The 20,358-nt window shown below is 34.2% G+C and overlaps 1 protein-coding gene across 2 annotated transcripts in view; it reads left to right on the forward strand.

Moving 5' to 3' along the window:
* ZNF148 (zinc finger protein 148) overlaps window positions 1–20,358 on the forward strand; it is a 124,556-nt gene that overhangs the window by 30,899 nt on the left and 73,299 nt on the right. Inside the window, exons 2-3 of one of the 2 annotated variants that reach the window (XM_008577453.1) lie at window positions 12,496–12,576; window positions 17,620–17,755. The gene's annotated coding sequence lies outside the window, so the exon portion shown is untranslated. The remainder of the gene's footprint in view (window positions 1–12,495; window positions 12,577–17,619; window positions 17,756–20,358) is intronic. The other variant, XM_008577454.1, reaches the window with a different exon arrangement.

The raw sequence follows: 20,358 nt of genomic DNA on the forward strand, positions 1-20,358 counted from the left end.
TTTTTACAAGATCAGTCATATTGAGTTCAAGAGGGTGCTAGGGAATAAAGGCATACTATTTTACTATATGTCTATCACATAAAAATAATTTTGTTATTTAGTTAATTAAAATGAATTTATGAATTTTGGGTATTTTCTTAAAAGGTGCGTTTGTTTAATAAGTTATTTTTTATTTAAGATGTTTAACTATTTCAGAAATACATAATAACTATTCCAGTATTTTAATTCTAGCAAACATTTTTTCAAAACAAGACTGAAAATCTTCTATTTTGCACCCAGTCTAATCTGTTTCTAATTCATAGATCAAAAAAGAAAGATAAAATGTCTTGCTTTTACAGTCCCCAGTTTTCTTTTTTTTTTTTCTTTTTCGTGACCGGCAAGGGGATCGCAATCCTTGGCTTGGTGTCGCCTGCACCGCACTCAGCCAGTGAGCGCACCGGCCAGTCCTATGTAGGATCTGAACCCGTGGTGGGAGCGTCGCTGCACTCCCAGCGCCGCACTCTCCCGGAGTGCGCCACGGGGCCGGCCCCCCAGTTTTCTAATTGAGGATAAATTGGCTTCAAATAAGAAAATGTTCATTCTGTATTAGTACAAGCTAGTGTTTCTAAATGATGAGCTGACTTGATAAATTGACTTCCACCATTTATTTATTTATTTATTTATTGTCCTTTTTGAGACCAGCTGCACCGTGCTCAGCCAGTGAGTGCTGTGAGCGTACCAGTCATCCCTATGTAGGATCTGAACCCTTGGCGGGAGCGCTGCCGCGCTCCCAGCACTGCACTCTCCTGAGTGCGCCACTGGCTTGGCCCAGACTTCCACCATTTAAAAAAAGTCTCACCAGCAAACATGTTTCATGAATTGTTCAGACTTAATACAGTTACTGGAGTTATGGAGAAATCACTTGGCTTCTTTGTAGCTACTTCCATAGTATTCTATTATTTACTCTTATGGCACAGCTCAATTTCCTAATCAGATTAAAAACTATTCCTTTGGGTCAGGGACTGTACCTTTTCTTCTGTGTGTAGACACACCTGTACACTGGGTCCAGTGCCTAGTGTAATTCTTGGCATATATTCTAGACAGAGTATAGATAAGAATGGTTGACTTTGGCATTAAGGTGAAAATTGTCAAAAGATGAAATAGAGTATGGCTTTTTGTGGCCCATTTATAAGTTTTCGTTTAAAATAATAATTTCCTCCTGTTATTTTTGACTTTTAATAGTATTTTTTTTTTTTAAAGATGACCGCTAAGGGGATCTTTCTTAACCCTTGGCTTGGTGTTGTCAGCACCACACTCTCCCAAGTGAGCTAACCAGCTATTCCTGTACAGGGATCTGAACCTGTGGCCCTCGTGTTATCAGCACAACATACTCCCAAGTGAGCCACTAGCCAGCCCTGACTATTTTTTTTTTTTCTTTCAATTTTATTTTGTCGATATACAATGTGGTTGATTATTGTGGCCCATTACCGAAACCTCCCTTTTTTCTTATGTTTTTCACATCTCGTGTGAAGACTGTTGGAGGACTGGCCAAAAAAATATACTGCTATCTGAGATTTACGTTGAAAACCTCAGAGAAACTAATAATGCATTTGATGCTTATAGAAAAGGAGAAGTTGTCTGGGGATAGGAAGTGGTTATTACACCAGGTTGTGGTTGAAGAGAAAGGATGATGACATAAATCTTTGCATACACCAAATTTACATGAGACCATGATATGTCACTAAATACTTTTTGTCCAGCTAATAAGGCAAAGGAGGAAAGACAGCATCAGTTGTCTCTGGCAGACTAAACCATCAAGAAGGCATACCTTGAGTTGGGGGAGGGGAAGAACTTCCATTAGTATTAGGAATGATAGAAAATATCAAATAAGTTTTGCAAAAAATATATAGAATCAATAGAAAGTGAAAAAGGAATTTTGCTAAAAAGAAAATAGCAAATTACAAATAAATGACAAGATAAATCATGAACTTGGATGGAGATATAATCTATAGACTTTAAACAATTTTTATTCAAAATCCTCATGAGATTTTCAGAACTAAATATTCTAAAAGCCTAGGATAAATATATTAAGTTGTAGCATTTTCTCCCACATTGATAATTTTCAAGAGTTTTGTTGTCGTTCTACATGGGGAAAAGATTACTAGCAATTTGATTTGTTTAATAAAGGGGCTGCCTTCTCCAATATTTGTGAAAATAATAATTAAAATTTTGTTTGGCTTTGTTTTGCTTTATGCATATATTTTAAAGCTATCTTCAATCCCTGAATTACCTGTTTTCTCTGTTTATTTTTTTTCTTTTGTTTCTTTATCCTTCTTGCTCTCTTAAAATGTTTTCTGTTCCTTGATATTGTCTCACATTTCAGGGTGCCTAAAAATAGCCATGGGTTCAGTGAGATCAGATGTGATATGATAGGAATGTGGGGTTAATCCTTCAGGGTTTAACTTCTTCACTTGGGGAACATGAAGGCCATAATGTGGAATTACTTTCTCTGGGCTCATTCAATTTCTCCTGAGAGGAAACATCTAGTATTTTGTCTGAGGGAACAGACACCAGGTAGCCTGTGTCGTACTGGTCAGGGTAGAAGAGAGATGAGATAACTGTTGTACACATACTCTTTCAATTAATCTCCTTAAATGTCCTCAAGAAAAAAATGAAATTTAAATAAATACCATTTCAAGTGTATGATGATATTTTATAGCCACTGAAGATAATATTTTATGAAAGCATTCAATGATATATAAAAAATATATTATGATGACTAAAATTCTACTTTTGTAAAATTTTCATGTGTATGCCAATGTCTATAGTTATATTTATAAAATCAGGAAGGACCTTAATGATGCTGACGGGACTAGAGTTAGATGATAGAAGAATGACTGCATTTTTCTCCTCCCAGTAGTCTTAATATATGCCTGCCCATCTAAGGTGAGTGGCTTTGAAAAATCTCACTTCAGGGAAATTTGTATATGGAACATTTGCATGTGGAATGTTGTGTAGAATTTTGGAAGTTACCTGCCCGTACTGTCCCCAAGGTCTATTCCCTGCCTTTCTTCCTCTCCTGCAGGTCTTCATGGTCTCCCTGGGATTGTAGCCACAAGTTTCTGTTCCTTGCTGAGTTCTCAATTCTACTTTTTAACCTTTACGTAGCGTCAGTTATCTCTACTTCTCATTTCCCTCCCAGACGTTCTTTTTATAATCCACCTGCCTCATAGAACTAAAATAATGATCTCACATACCTCACAGATAAACAGAAGAGGAAAGACACGAACACTCCCCAAATCTTTTTTTTTATTATTTTATTTTGTCGGTATCCAATGTGGTTGATTATTGTGGCCCATTAACGAAACCTCCCTCCCTCCTCCCTCTCCCCCCTCCCACCAACAATGTCCTTTCTGTTTGCTTGTCGTATCAACTTCAAGGAATTGTAGTTGTTATGTCTTCTTCCTCCCCGCCCCCGGTTTTGTGTGTGTGTGTGTGTGTGTGTGTGTGTGTGTGTGTGAATTTATTTATTTATTTTTAGCTCCCACCAATAAGTGAGAACATGTGGTATTTCTCTTTCTGTGCCTGACTTGTTTCACTTAATATAATTCTCTCAAGGTAGCTCTGACTTAATAGGATTTTAACATTGTGTTTTTCTTCACAAAGAATGATACTTTAATAATCAAATTTAAATAAAATGTTAAGCATTAATTTTTAAATGGGTATTCCTATAATCCTGTAACTAGGATTATAATTTCTACAATCTTGTAACTAGGGTTTCTTTATTACATCATTATATTACAAATTTTTTTGTATTATAAACATCAGATGAATTTTTTGTTTATGTAACTATTATTGTAGATAGCTCTTTCATTTCAAATTTTATGTTCATTGGTATTATACTTACTTTGAACATGTTATTTTTTTCTGACTCCCACAACTTTGCTGAGAGTAACATTAAATGTATTTTAACTTGGGAATGACCTTTCCTGTGCTGTGATATTAGACATTTATTAGGAGTAAAAGAATCTGCTTGAAGTCTAGCTTTTCACTCAGATACTGTGTAACCTTGGGTACTAAACTTCTTGAACCTAGTTTCATCATCTATAGAACTGAGACAAATAATAATAACCTGCCCAGGTAATTGTATGGGTGTTCCATGTGAAATGAAATGTACCATGTGAAAGCACTTTGTAAACTCTGAAGTACTTTATCAGAATATGCTTGTATCATCTTTGAGGAGATTGTTTGAAAATTTGCCTGGGTGATCTTGATCTTGATAGTACAAAATCTTTCAGGATTATTTACGAAATTAATGTTTATTCAGTAAAAGTTCATGTAAAAATAAAATAGCTTTTCCTTGAGTTTGGTGGCTTACTAATCTTAAAGACTCATTTCTATCAGTACATTTGGGGAAGGTTTACATAGTTGCTTGATAGTGTATAGGGTCTTCAGTGTGATAGTGTTAGTTTTGGGGAATGCTTCTTCCCGTAACAGATGATTTAGATTTAAAGGTTCTGTCTCTTTAGTGGTTTCTAGTCTAAGGAGTTTATAAAAATGCTTACTGTTGTGTTTTCTAATGTGAGTGGACCATTGGTTTCTTGGTTGACAAATGTTTACTGGTTAGTTGAATTGAAAAGGCCAAGTACAGGTGAAAATTTTCAGTTGGTGGCTTTATTTTACTCACTTTGGTCAACTGTCTTTTAAGTATCTGATAACCCCCTTTGTAGAATTTTCTGTCTCAACAAAATGCAGTAACTGTATTAATTACAAAGTTTTTAAGATTTTTGCTTGATTTTAGGAGTAGAAATGGAAAATGGTTTAAGAAAGATGTGGGTAGGGTAATTTCTGGGGTAGCTGGTTTGAATTTATTGAGCTGTCATTTCTCTTTGGAATAGATTTGGTCATGAAAAGTATACCATTAGACTATTGTTAAGATATCATTTTAGTTCAAAGTATATAAATATACCTCCTTAGAGGAAGTCTTAACAACATTAATTTCGAGAGCAGTTAGTGTAAATTAAAAGAACATACATGTCTATTCTTTGTTTTGTCAGTGTATAGAAATTCTAACCAAATTCATAGAAATCTCTTGCCTGGAACAAGTTTTCTTTCCCCCTTTTTAAAACATTCAGAAAGCATCATTAAATTATAAAAGTAAGAACTATAACTTGACTAATGTCTGTGTAAAACGTGATCCAGTTAAAAGATGCTAAAATACTTTAAGCATTTTTAGCTTCAGTTCTTATACCATGTGTGTTATAATTTATCCTTTTATTGCTTTGGACTTCTAAGTTCATTGAAAGGGCATAGGTTGCCTTTTTAGCAGTTCTCATGGGAGCATAAATAGTTAAAAACTCATAGCATTACACGTTTCAATGAAACTTAAAAAATAAGGCTTTCAAAAAGATACCCTTAATTAAGCAAGAACTATGTTCTTTGTCAATGAATAACCTTTGTAGAATGGTCATTTTTAGGACTAATATTAAGGCACATGGTATAATGAAATAATTACAAAACAGGTTTTGATTAGATTCTTTATATTGAATTTTTATTTATTGCTTTAGAAATTTATATTCTTGACAGAATTTTCATGGGTTTTTCTTCTACTAACCCATCTTTTATCTGAAGCTTGCTTCATTAATTCATAAAACCTCATCTTTTACAGTCTTTTCTAGGCAAAGATCACAGTTAAAACATAATTTGGTAGACTTAAAGTACACCCTGCAAATGAAATAAAGATATATTTTGAAAATACTTTATCAGTAGACATTGTGTGTGTTCCTAGAACCACACATGAAGTATGTGAAATATTTGAAAAAAGCTAAAGAAGTTCTTCCTATCTCTCAAAGTGCATGCAGTTTTTGTAACTTTTCTGAAAGAGTACTTCTGAAATTAGTTATTAGCATTCTTTTAAAACCAAGACTAGAAATTAAATTTGATAGGAGTAAACTATTCTTTACATTGCTAAGAATTTTCATGGTACATCTGATATAGTGTTTACTAAAATTTGTGGCAGACTCATCAGTAGTTTGGATCTCTTTATTGTTAAGACTTTCAAATCTTTTTAGGGAAATTTCCAAGGGTAACATAACGTTGCAAGAACCCCACTAGCCTGGTTTTGAGACCAGGTACTGTCCTCTCATTAGGTTGAAGTGCCTTGGGCGACTCTCCTACATGCCTTAGTTTCATTATCTATGCTTCCATAATTGAGAGATAGTGTTGTGTGGTGGCCAAGCTTCTGCAACCTGATTTCCTGGGTTGAAATTCCAGCTTTATTTAATCATTTAAAAAATATTAAGTGTGTGCTATATGTAAAACACTGTTTTAGGCACTTGGGATATGTCAGTGAACAAAACAGACAAAAATTCCTGCCCTTGTGGAGGTTACATTATAGTTGGGACAGAAAAACAACATGGTACATAAGTAGGTTGTGTAATATGTTAAAAGGTGGTAAATACTATGCAAAACAAGATAAGTGGGGGATTGGGTGAGTGCACTTGGGGGTAGTTTGCAATTTTAAATGATGTGGCAGGAAGAGACCTCATTAACCAGATGATAATTGAGCAAAGACTTGAAGTAGGTAAGAGATTTAGTTATGAGGATCTTTGGGGGAAGAGTGTTCCAGACAGAGGAACAGCCAGGGCAGTAGGCCCTAAGGCTTACTGGAACATGCTGGAGATTCTAGGAAGATAAAGAGGTCAGGTCAGTGTGGCTGGAGTGGATTGAACAAGGGGGAGAGTACAGAAGATGAAGTTGGAAAGATGAGAGTTTGGTGGGGGTGGGGTGGGTTGGGGTGGGAATATAGCACAATACTGCCTATAGCTCCTTGTAGACCATTATAAGGACTTAGGTTCTGCGACTTACTAGTGTGTATCCTTTGGTAAATTATGGAACACTTTAGTTTTCTCTTCTTTAAAATGTTAATAACATTACAGGTCTCATAGGTTTGTTGTTTGGATTGAGTGATTTAATACCTGCTAAGTTCTAGGAATACAATGGAGCAAGCATATGAGAGGGTTCTTCAAAAAATCATGGAAAGATTCATATTATCTTTTAATTCTGTTTTTTACATGAACTTTAAAAAATTTTTCATTATTTATTATTAGCATATTCATTATTACAAATCGTGATTTTTCTTTATGCCCTTTACCCAACCTATCACTCCCCAAACCCGTTCCTACCTCCCCACCATCTCTAGTATCCTTAGGTTTGTTCTCCGTTCAATGTATTGTTGTGGTCTTTTCTTTCTTCTTCCCTCCCTCTGTCTCTCCCTTCCTTCTTTCATTCTTTCTTTCTTTCCCTTCCAGTTATGAGTTGAGAACATGTGGTATTTCTCTTTCCTTGTCTGGCTTATTTCACTTAACATAATTTTTTCCAGACTCATCCACGTTGCTGCAAATGGCAGAATTTCATTCTTTTTTATGGCTGAGTAGTATTCCATTACGTATGTATACCACATTTTCCTTATCTAGTCAACCATCGATGGATACGTAGGTTGGTTCCGTATTTTGGTTATTGTAAATAGAGCTGCAATGAACATGGGAGTGTAGTTATCCCTTTGACATGATGATTTCCATTCCTGTGGATATATACCCAGTACTGGGATTGCTGGATCATGTGATAGTTCTATCTGTAGTTGTATGAGGAACCTCCATACTGTTTTCCATAATGACTGTGCTAATTTACAGTCTCACCAACAGGGTAGAAGAGTTCCCCTTTCCCTGCATCCTCACCAGCATTTAATACTCTCGGTCTTAATAATGGCCAGTCTGACGGGTGAGATGATATCTCAGTGTGGTTTCGATTTGCATTTCTCTGATGACTAGTGATGCTGAGCATTTTTTCATGTACCTGTTGGCCATTTGTATATCTTCCTTTGCTAAATGTCTATTCATCTCCTTTGCTCATTTTTAAATTGGATTATAATTTTTTTTTTATCATATAGTTGTTTGAGTTCTTTGTATATTCTGGATATTAATCCTTTGTCAGATGTAAGGTTTGCAAATATTTTCTCCTGTTCAATTGGTTGTATTTCTGCTATGTTGATTGTTTCCTTTGCTGTGCAGAAGCTTTTTCGTTTGATATGATCCCATTTGTTTAGTTTTTCTTTTATTGCTTGTGCTTTTGGGGTCTTATTCGTAAAGTCTTTGCCTCATCCAACTTCCTAGAGTGTTTCCCTTAAGTTTTCGTTTCGTAATTTTATGGTTTGGGGTCTTATATTTACATCTTTAATCCATATTGAGTTGATTTTGGTATATAGTGAGAGGTACAGGTCCAGTTTCATTCTTCTGCACATGGATGTCCAGTTTTCCCAGTATCATTTGTTGAAGAGGCAGTCTTTTCTCCAATGTATGATTCCTGGGTTCTCTGTTCTGTTCCATTGAGTGTCTGTTTTTATGCCAGTACCATGCTGTTCTGGTTAAAATAGCCTTGTAAAATAATTTGAAGTTGGGTAGTGTTATGCCTCTAGTTTTTTTTTTTTTTTCCCCTGGATTGCCTGGGCTATTCGGGGTCTTTTGTTGTTCCATATGAATGTTAGGATTGCTTTTTTATTTCTGTGAAGAATGTCATTGATATTTTGATGGGGAATGCATTGAATCTATAGATTGCTTAGAGTAGAATGGACATTTTCACGATGTTAATTCTTCCCATCAAGAGCATGTTATGTCTTTCCATGTTTTTGTGTCTTCTTTAATTTCTTTCAGTAGTGTTTTGTAGTTCTCATTGTAGAAAGCTTTCACCTCCTTGGTTAAATTGATTCCTAGGTATTTTATATTTTTGGCAACTATTGTAAATGGGCTTGCTTTCTTGATTTCTTAAAAATATGGAAGGCTTGGGCCGGCCCGGTGGCGCACTGCTGCAGTGCGCCGCTTGGGAGTGCGGTGGCGCTCCCGCCGAGGGTTCGGATCCCACATACAGACCGGTTCCCGCTCACTGGCTGAGCGAGGTGTGGAAGCAACACCGAGGGTTGCGATCCCGTTGCCGGTCCCGGTCCGGTACGGGCGCGACACTGAGGGTTGCGATCCGTTGCCGGACACGGAAAAAAAAAAAAAAAGGAAAAAAAAAATATGGAAGGCTTGGGCCGGCCCGGTGGCGCACTGCTGCAGTGCGCCGCTTGGGAGTGCGGTGGCGCTCCCGCCGAGGGTTCGGATCCCACATACAGACCGGTTCCCGCTCACTGGCTGAGCGAGGTGTGGAAGCAACACCGAGGGTTGCGATCCCGTTGCCGGTCCCGGTCCGGTACGGGCGCGACACTGAGGGTTGCGATCCGTTGCCGGACACGAAAAAAAAAAAAAAAAGGAAAAAAAAAATATGGAAGGCTTCATGAATTTGCGTGTCATCTTTGCGCAGGAACCATGCTAATCTTCTCTGTATTGTTCCAATTTTAGTGTATGTGCTGCTGAAGCAAGCACTATGTGAACTTTTTGAAGTATCCTTGTATTCATTGCATTCTTACATGTGGAATCAGTATTAAAAGGTCAGCTTCTTCCTCCTCTTTTGAAAAGATAGCATAGGAGAATTAATTGCTCTCTGCTTTGATTTTTCTATGATAAATTGACTTAGCTTCAGTTATAGCATTTTGGCACATGTTATCATCAAAACATTTATTCTATGTGTGCTTACCACCCTTGCTAAATTGTGATTTGGGCAGAGACCCTGGTATTTCATGCATGTCTTAAGAATCTTAGATAGTGTATTGTACATATATATCAAAAAAGTAGACTGAATTAATGACAAAAATATTGACTTAATTAGTAATCAGACCACCTGCTAGTAAGTTTATTGGAACACTGCCAGTCTAACAAAACTAAGTAATGAAAGAATAGTAGCTAATGGTCCCTCAAAAATACTTTGTTTTCTTTCTGTACCATAGCTATTAAAATTGGTACTGGTAGAAAATTGCCTTAATTAAATAGGTGTAAAAGCTCATACCATATAAAATGAAAAGTCTGTATTTGCATTATTGTATATCTATTAACACCCAGTGTCATTGGCTGATTAAAAACAAATACTATATCTTAACATAGCATATATACGATAAAACTACTACTTTAAGGTATGTTTTTAGTCTTAATGTGTTTATAGCCACACAAGTAATCAAGGAATATTTAGCCAGGAAAATCTTAAATAAAATAGAATTGCTAAGCAAGAGCATTCATTAATGGCTGAAGTGGAAGAGTAGGACAAGGAGGAGGATAATCTTAGCTGACTGTTGGGTGATGGCCCAGGTAACTTTATACCTTTCTTTTTGTACTTGCAGGGTTTTAGTTTCCAGCTTATAGGTTCTCTTCTCCCCATTCTTGGTGTAGAGGAGTGGGAAAGGAAAAAGAGGGATAGAGACTTGAAGGAGAAATGATATTGTTATATGATGCTAAATGAAGCAGGATTCCAGAGACAGAGAGAGTGTGGCAGGGGCCTGGAAAATTGTGGATTTCCGTAATAGAGAAAAGATTGTGATGGGAAAGATATTAAAAAATGTGTTGATAAATTTAGTCTTTGAGGTTATATTATTTTGTGTGTGTGTGGCATGTTTCCTTTTCCTTCTTGCTTCGCTATTTTATTTCTGCTTCCTTGTCTTTCAACATATCTAGTTATATTTTTTGGTGTAGGACAGCATTAACTTAGTGCTTTCAATTAAAAGTAATGCAGGGAGGTGAGTGTGCTTTTTGTGAAAATATTTTTAACAGAATATTAAGATTTCAAAAATGTTTGTCCATTCTATAGATGTTATCATCTTATGTGATATATGATAATTTCTTGATTGTGGAGTAGATATATTAAATCAACTTTTAAAAAGTTATTATTTCCTGTATATAGACTTTGCAGTGCTTTTTCTGTTCAACTTTATTCCTGCAACTATATTAGTGATTCTAAAAGTTTAATACAATAACATATATAGAAATATATAGAAAATATATAATATTCAAATAAAATAAAATAATGAATAGTTATGTAGTGCAGATATAGTTTTGCTTTACCCTTTTTTTTTTTTCCCCTTTTTCCTGGTGGCTGGCTGGTATGGGATCCAAACCTTTGACCTTGATATTTTAACACCATGCTCTAGTTTTTTACCCATTTTTAACAGTGTCTACCACAATAGTATAATTTTATGGCTTTTAAAATTCTTTTGGTACTATCGCTATAGGTCTATATATTTAAAAATAGTTTTGCATAATTGAGAGGAATGGCATATATGCTCTTTTGAATGGTTGGCTACAGATCTTTGAGGATGGCGGTTATGAACTTAGTAGAAATAAACTATTTTAAAATACATTTTTTTGTAGCTTGTTTAGCAACAAAGCTACTGACTGACTAAGGACTAGAAAATGCTAAATTATCAGAAAGACTGTACTGTTTGTAGTCTCTTGATAAAATTATATAAACACGACTTTAAATTAATGTATTTGGTTAATTTTCCAGAGATTTAAAATTGTTGTCGTTCTGTTTTTACACTTGTGGCTTTTACTGATTCGCAAGGTATTTATTTATTGAACCCTAAAAATGTGTGAGGGGCAGTTACATAAAATGCTTCATTTATTGTTTCTGAATAAAAATTATATTTGGCCTATTTTTTGTTTTTATTAATTCAGCTTTCAGTATTCATTATCTTCATTTCATCTACCTGGAAAAAATGTCCTGGTTACATGAAGAAAATGATCTGTGTCCAGGATCGATCAGTACCAACACAGAGTATTAATTTTCTGTTTTAGTCTCCCCTAAAAGTTTGATTACAGCATAACATTTAAAAAACATTGGTGGGGCCGGCCTGGTGGCACACTGCTACAGTGCGCCGCTTGGGAGCGTGGCGGCGCTCCCGCCGAGGGTTCGGATCCCACATACAGACCGGCCACTCACTGGTTGGGCGAGGTGCGGGCGCAACACCGAGGGTTGCGATCCCGTTGCCGGTCCCAGTCCGGTACGGGGGCGACACTGAGGGTTGCGGTCTGTTGCCGGTCTAGAAAAAAGACAAAAAGGAAAAAAAAAAAACATTGGTGGACCATTTTAGCATTATTAAATACCTTTTGCCTTGAAATTTTTAAATATTATTTTGTATATTAAAAAACTACATTCTTAATATATTTAGACTTGAGCAGAGGAAATATTACTGCGGGATTTTAGCAAGAAATAGTACAGTTTGAGTAATGGAGAGTATCATCATATAATTTTAATGAAACTCATTTGTGCTTTCCTTCCAGTTTTGAGATATTTAAGATGAATCAAGGTTATTATCCTGACTTTAAAGAATCCTTAATCCTTAAGTAGAAGTTAAGTATGAAAAAGTCCAATTCATGTCTAAGTCATTTTTTTTATCTTTGAGTTATCATTTAGCACTGATGGGTCATTACAGTTGGTCTGGTAGTTGCTACCAATTTTATTTAATCCAACAGTGTCAACCATGGAAAGAATTTTGTTAGATTTAGCACATTTAGATAAAACTATTTGACCTGACTTTAAGACTGTGTCTAATCCTGATTCTTTTGAGGGATAACCTGTATTTTTGTACTTATGTAGGATAGAGGGAGGAATCAGCAGCTTGGAAATTCAGCCAAGTGATCTGACAGGATGGGCATTTGCCTGACGTATTTCATAGAGGTAATTCAACATTGTTTTACTCAATCTTTTATTTTTTACCTGTGATAGATGTCCATGTGCTTGCACATGAGCATATGTACTCGCAGCTGTTGGGTAGTACTCTGCATTTACCGGACAATCCCTTTTCCTTTATACCCACGTAGGTATAGGATGCATATTATATATAAATAACTTGATATCACTATATGTAGATATGGACAAATGTACATTGAAAAGAATTAGGATTGTTAGTTTTGTAGGATGAAATTCATAATCTTCTCTCACTTAACTAGATTACTTACATATCTCTTTTAGGCCTCAGTTCCCTTATGTTGGGAAAACAGATGATCCTCTTCTTTCTTATTGGCCGATGTTGGTGCATATGTCATAAATGTGCTTTTATCTTTTAAGCAATGTGAGAGAAAATTAAATATTTAACAGTTCTCAAGGTATTTACATATCTGTCAGTGACACATATTCTCATGTCAATTATTAAGGATTGTAAAAATTCTAAAGTTTCTCTGTGAATTTTTAAATTTATTTTGAGAAGTCTTTTAAAACTTGAGGATTGAAAATATTAGCAGTTTTAGTGGCCATGTTTTAGGATATTTTTCTTTTTCCCTATATTCTGATAATTGTCATATTCAACATTTTTCACTTCTTTACCTAGGTTTATTATAAGAGGAGTACACACTTAAGCAGGAGAGAATGTTATAAAGTCAGAAAAAGGTTTTTACCCTTTCTCATTCACTGTTAACATTGTTTATCCTTCAAAACATTTTCTATACATATATAAGCATTTATATGGGTACTTATAGGTAAGTATTCTTTACACAAGTGAGATCACACCATATATATTATTCAGCAACCTTCTTTTTTTAAAAAAAAAAAATTTCATATCTTTCCGTATCATTCCTTTTCATTTCATTCTGTGTGGTCAACCAGTATTTGGATGTACCATAATTATTTTAATTAGTCACCTATTTATGAATATTTAAGTTTTTAGTTTTTTTGCTGTTATGAATGGTAATGTAGTGAATATTCTTGGATACAACTTTGCACATATTTCTAAATATATCTGCAGTATAAATTCTTAAGGGAAAAATTGTTGGGTCAGAGAGTGTGTACATTTAATAGTTTAATGAATGAATTGCCTGCCTTACTCAAAAAGGAATGCCCAATACCAGTAGTCTCTGACAACACTAGTTAGTGTCAAACTTTTTAATATTTGTCAGTTTTTTTGTTGATTAGCTTTCCTTATCTTTTATTATGTGTGAGTTTGAGCATTTTTTCTATTGTTGGCTATATGTATTTTCAGTGATCTATTTGGTCATGTGCTTTGCCCTTTTATGGGTCTGTTTGTATATTTGTATATTAAGGAAAGGAGCCCCTTGTTTTTATTTTTAATTGACAAATAATAATTGTATATATTTATGGGGTACAAAGTGATGTTTCAATACATGTATATACTGTGGGATGATTAAATCAGGCTAATTATCATATCCATCACCTCAAATATTTATCATTTTTTGCTAGCCTCTTGTCATTTGTTAGGCAAATTATTTTTGCTCAGTTTTTGCTGATCTTTTGATTTCAATTTTGTTTTTGCCCTACAGAAGTTTTGATTTTTTTATGGTTGAATACAGTGATCTTACCCTTTATGGCTGGGGTGGGGTGGGAGGGGGGAGGCAGTTTTGTGTAAGGTTTAAAAGGTCTTCATTGGGCTGGCCCGGTGGTGCACTCGGTAGAGTGCGGCGCTTGGGAGCGCGGCGGCGCTCCCTCCGAGGGTTCGGATCCCATATAGAGACCGGTCCGCTCACTGGTTGAGCGCGGTGCGGGTGTGACACCGAGGGTTGCGATCCTGTTGCCGGTCGCGGTACAGGTGCGACACCAAGGGTTGCGATCCCGTTACCAGTCACGAAAAAAGACAAAAAAGGGAAAAAAAAAAAAGTCTTCATTATTGATTGTAGAACTCACTTTTCCTTCCACATTATAACATTTCTGAATGACATGAATCCCTGACTTCTTATAGTTTAACACACTTTTTTCTTTCTTAGTGAAATATAAAGTAGTTGTGCATCTTAATATTGGTAGTTTCCAACTTAGTGAACTGTGGTACTTGAAAAAAAAGTTATAAAAGCTTTCCATTACTTCTTATGGTTTGAATTGTTTAAAATCTCAAATTACATTGAATATTTTTGGTATAAGTGGTAAGTATAGAGATCCAGCTTTACTTTTTTCCAGATGGCTATCCAGTTGTCCTCACTCCAGTTATTGAATGATTCATTTCTTTTCTACATATTTGAAATTGCACATTTTTCTTTTACTAAATTTGTATGTATTGGGGGCCTGTTTCTGTAGTCGTCTTTGTTTTGTTTGCCTGCCTATTGTACCGATAGTATTAAGAGAATCCAGTAAAGGAACTGCTTAGGAAATGAATATACATAAATAATTATCCTTTTCTATATAAATAATAGGCGTTGGGACTAACGATGGGAGAAAAGGTATACAGTCATGATGACATAAAAAGATAACATTTGAATCAATTCAAATTTTGATAGAAAGATTTATATATATATGTATTTTATTTATTTATTTATTTATTATTATTTTTTAAGCTGACCGGTAAGGGGATCTTAACCCTTGACTTGGTGTTGTCAGCACCACATTTTCCCTAGTGAGCAAACCAGCCATACCTATATAGGGATCTGAACCCATGACCTTGGTGTTATCAGCACCACACTCTCCCAAGTGAGCCACGGGCTGGCCCTAGAAAGATTTATATATTAAGTTTCTTCAAATATATATGTAAAGCTATAAATTTTCTTCTAAGTACTGCTTTAGCTGTATCCTGTATATTTTAATGTTTGTTTTTTTATTCAGTTAATATTTTTCCTAATTTCCCTTTTCATTTTTTCTTTGACCCATATGTTATTTGGAAGTATGAAGTTTAATTTCCAAAATTTGTGGATTTCCATGTTTTTAATTTAGTTGATATCTAATTTTGTTTGGTTATGATTGCAGAACATTCTTTGTATCACTTTAATTCTTTTAAATTTATTGAGACTTGTTTTATGGTCTAACATGTTGTCTGTCCTGGAGAATGTTCCTTGTATGTTTGAAAACAATATGTATTCTACTGGAAGTTGTTTGGGAGTTTTCTGTATATGGCAGTTAGGTCTAGTTGGTTGATAATGAGGTTCAAGTCTTCTAGATCTTTGCTACTTTTCTGTCTAGTTATATTACAAATTATTTACAGTAGGATATTGAAATTTCCAACTATAATTGTTAAATTTTCTATTTTTCCTTTCAATAATGTTATTGTTGAAAACTGAGTGTTTTATGTAATATATCATAGCCACTTCAGATTGTGATTACCTCTCCCCACATTATTACTGTTACTGTTGTCATTTCACTGTGGTTTATATATGATACACAACTCTATTAAAAAAGAGTAACAAATTTTATTTTGGACAAAAGTTTATCTGGAAAAATAGACGTGTGAATATCCAGGAAAATTCTGAAATGGAAAGGTACTGAGAGGTGAATAGCTCTATCAGAAATTGAACTTTTAAAAATATGGAAACAATGTTGAAATGTTTTTTTAAATGAATTGATATACTTTGCGAAGTTCAAAGATGAAATTATTACTAGTTTGCTGTAGGTGGGAAAGACCTATTCTTGCCTTTACACCATTGTAAACTGATATAAAATCATAGGATCTTTCATGTTTCATCTTGTCTCCAAGCTTCCTGTGCTGGAATGTATATAAACTACTCTCGATAGATAGGAATCTAATATTTTTAAGGACCTCCACTGTAGGAAATTCCATAAAATCTTTAGTCTGTTACTATGCTCAGAAATGCTTACTGTCAGGAAGTTTCTTCTTCTTTACAGCCTATGCTTTTTGTTTTTATTGTTTTTGGATGTGCTACATATTTTCCATATGATTATTTTTGTCAACAGTGTCAACGGTGTATTCCTGTCAAACTTGACCTTGCTGATTAACTTTCTGTATCTAGGTATTTAATATAGATGATTTTACAACTGTAATCCTTCCTATTATGAATACCTATGTATTCTGAATGCCACCAGTTCTGTTTGTTATTTATAAGTGCTGCCATTGTGTTTGCTTCTCTTTTCACTTAATAGATGTTACAAAGCAGATATAAATAGTGTTTTTAAAGTGGTTCCTTAATCTTTATTTTCTCTTTTCTAACCTTTTAGGTCTGTAACCCTCTGAATTTCCTTTGATATCCCATATCTCTGAAGTTGTAGACTCCAGATCTAGGCAAATTATTCTTAATAAGACTATGGTTATTAGTTATTACCCACCACTATTATATTTTCCCAGTTTCAGACTTAAAAACAAGTCAGTGCATTGGTCATTCAGGCATAGCTTACTGTACAAGGTACTTCAAAAAGTTCATGGAAAGATTTGTATCATCTTTCAAGAACACTTATACTATTTTATGGTATAAAGTGTTGCCCAATTCTAGAATTGCAATAAAGCCAATTGAGACCTTTAAACTAAAAAAAAAAAAAATTTTTTTTTTTTATTTTTTTTTTTTTTAGTTTAAAGGTCTCAATTGGCTTTATTCCAATTCTAGAATTGGAATAAAGCCAATTGAGACCTTTAAACTAAAAAAAAAAAAAATTTTTTTTTTTTATTTTTTTTTTTTTTAGTTTAAAGGTCTCAATTGGCTTTATTCCAATTCTAGAATTGGAATAAAGCCAATTGAGACCTTTAAACTAAAAAAAAAAAAAATTTTTTTTTTTTATTTTTTTTTTTTTTAGTTTAAAGGTCTCAATTGGCTTTATTCCAATTCTAGAATTGGAATAAAGCCAATTGAGACCTTTAAACTAAAAAAAAAAAAAAAAAAAAAAAAAAATTATTATCTTTTAATTCTATTTTTCTGTAAACTTTTTGAACTATCCTTGTATTTACAAAGAGGGAACACTTCAGTATTCATACCAGTTTTGCATGTATTGTGTTTGCATAGTATTTTTTCTGTATATAAGTAATATGTTTTGTTTGTGTTGTGTGTGTGTGTTTTATTGTAGGAATTGAATGGCATAAGTGATTAATGTGGTATTGAGGGCTTCTGAAGCCTTTGAAAGGTAGAAACTCAACCATGATTTCTTTTTCAACTCTACAGCGTTCTCTTCCTTGAAGTCTTCATTTTTACCTTAGCCTCAGGTAATTTTAATACTTTTTTTCATAATCTTGAATAAGTAAATTTTTTCAAGTATAAAACTGTTTTTTTGGTTGCCATAATTTCATGTTGAATTTATATAATACTTCACGTTTTGGTATTTATATCTGGAATAACCTTTAGTTTTTGAGTGTGATTTAATTTTATTCCTGATAAAAGAGTTTTAAGAGAAAATTGATGAATCATGATATCGTTTTAGGTTTTAAGTTTAGTTTAACACAGAAAAATACATGTAGCTTATCATGTCATCTTAAGTAAAATTTAAGTTAAGAAGTTATTTTCCTGTTTAACCCTTTTCCTCAACAGGATATCGTATTTTTCATGCCCCTATCCTCAACACATATGCATATACACCAGAATTTTCCAGAATTTCCAAGGAAACTCTATTTTCATATATGGGAAAATTAGACCATTAATTTAATGGTATGTGCCATACAATTTTTGAAATGTGAAAAAACAGACCAGTTACTGTACATTTTTACATATTTTATGTTTGCTTACATTAATGAGTAAGCAGTCTTGTAGATAATTCAGTAATCATTTGTGTTTGATATATTAGTTAGTACCTACACTTGTCTACTGTGATAAAGCTTATAAAAGTAGAAATATATTTATATTTACTTAAAAAGCCCATGTAAACTCTCCCAAGATTGTATGGAAGCTCCAGAATCATTATGACCCAGGGCTCCTTTGTCTTGCTCTGCTATTAATATTTGGCTTCTGTCTTGTGGTCTAGGATGGTTACCATCATCTTTGCCAATAGGAAGAAGAAAAAGGGAGGAGCATTCTTCTCTAAGAGGAGTTGTGTATATCATTTTTACTCATATCCTATTGGCTGTAACTTTGTCACATGGCCATAATCAGCTACAAGGGAGGCTGGGAAATGAGCCATACCTAGTCAACTATGTGTCTTATGAAATTTTTATTATTGAGTAAGAAGGAGAGATCAGATTCTGGGGGGACAGCCAGCTGTCTCTCACATTAGGTTTGTGTCAGGTTTACTTTGCATTTATTTATTTGTTTGTTTGTTTGTTTATTTTAAAAAAGATGACCGGTAAGGGGATCATGACCCTTGACTTGGTGTTGTCAGCACCACACTCTCCCAAGTGAGCCAACCGGCCATCCCTATATAGGGATCCAAACTCGTGGCCTTGGTGTTATCAGCACCACACTCTCCCAAGTGAGCCACGGGCTGGCCCTACTTTGCATTTAAAGAAATAAAGTGTTACTGATTTAAATAGTTAACACTTGTTCTGTTATAGAATGAGTCTTGGTTACTATGTAGTAAATGTTAGAAATAACTGTTAGGTGTTCAGCATTTGTTCGTAGTGTATAGGAAGTTTGTTTTAAGAAATATTTTTTATATTCTTTTTATTATATAAGACTATAGAAAATTCAGTTTCCTAATAGAATTAGTATTTTGAATATTAATGTTTGAATTGTTGATATTGGCATAAATGTAGTGGATGGAATAACTAGATCCAACAGAATGTAGGATTCTGTTTTTCTTGGGCCTCTTTTTACCTTTTCCCTCCCCTTCTCCTGAAGATACATTATAGCTGTTTCTTAATAAAGAGTTTGAGTTGCTGTAAATTTGGTGTTTTAATATTTCTAAATACCACTATTTTCTTGTTGTTACATTGTTTTAGAAGACTTTGGTGACAAGTATTTGAAATGCAGAATATGCTTAGATTCTGCTTTATTTAAGGGGTCCTTTAATGTTATGTAGAAATGTCTTTTAGTTGTCATATTGTGTAAAATAATCTTAGCCTGTAAATTCTCTGATTAATAGTTTTATTAGCAGCTATTGAAATTAGGTAGTTGATTATTACTTAGGTGTCTTTTATTGTTACTAGCACTGATCAGAAAGACCATTTTGTCCAGTTGCTATTATTGTAAATGATACTCTATTAGAATGTTTTGAAATAGTAGCACTTTAAAAATCAACACAGTTTACAAGATACCGTTTATAGATGCAAAATGGTAGTTATACAAAGGTATATCTGAAGAGGTCCCTGAGTATAGAATGTGCCTAGACAAGAAATAAGTTTTGTTTTTAAATGAGAGATGAAGCAGTTTTTGCTTAGTTCATGACTATATGTATGAAGGATGAGAGACGAAAGAAAACTATTCTTAGGAATGACAAATGGCAAATTTGTTAAAGGGTTTGATTTGATTATTGGTTTCTTCATTTCACCAAATGATCCTGAGGCTGGTTGATATTTGTATTTCTAATGTTGATATTTTTAAAGTGTGATTTCTCACTGACTTATACGTAGGTTAGAAATGTTATCATCCAAATAATGTAACTGGCATCCTCCATACAATAGTTTGCTGAAAATGCTTTGGATCAGAAGTAATTTGTGAAGTCTTGCTTTTTCCTTTTACCTGTTTTCAGAACAAGTTCCTTTTTGTGCTTCTCTTTTGCTTACAAGTGAAGTTTCTTTTTAGTTTGAATGGGTTCTTGTCCAAGGGGCAGGGGTATTGTTGAATTTGGGGGAGTATTTTAAGGTGGAAATTATTCTTTTCATAGAAAAGACAATGATGTTTAGCTTCCTAAGCTTGCCCACTATAATCTGTTTTGACT

This window comes from Galeopterus variegatus, unplaced genomic scaffold (assembly GCF_000696425.1).
Source record: "Galeopterus variegatus unplaced genomic scaffold, G_variegatus-3.0.2 Scaffold1514, whole genome shotgun sequence".
Taxonomy (NCBI): Eukaryota; Metazoa; Chordata; class Mammalia; order Dermoptera; family Cynocephalidae; genus Galeopterus; species Galeopterus variegatus.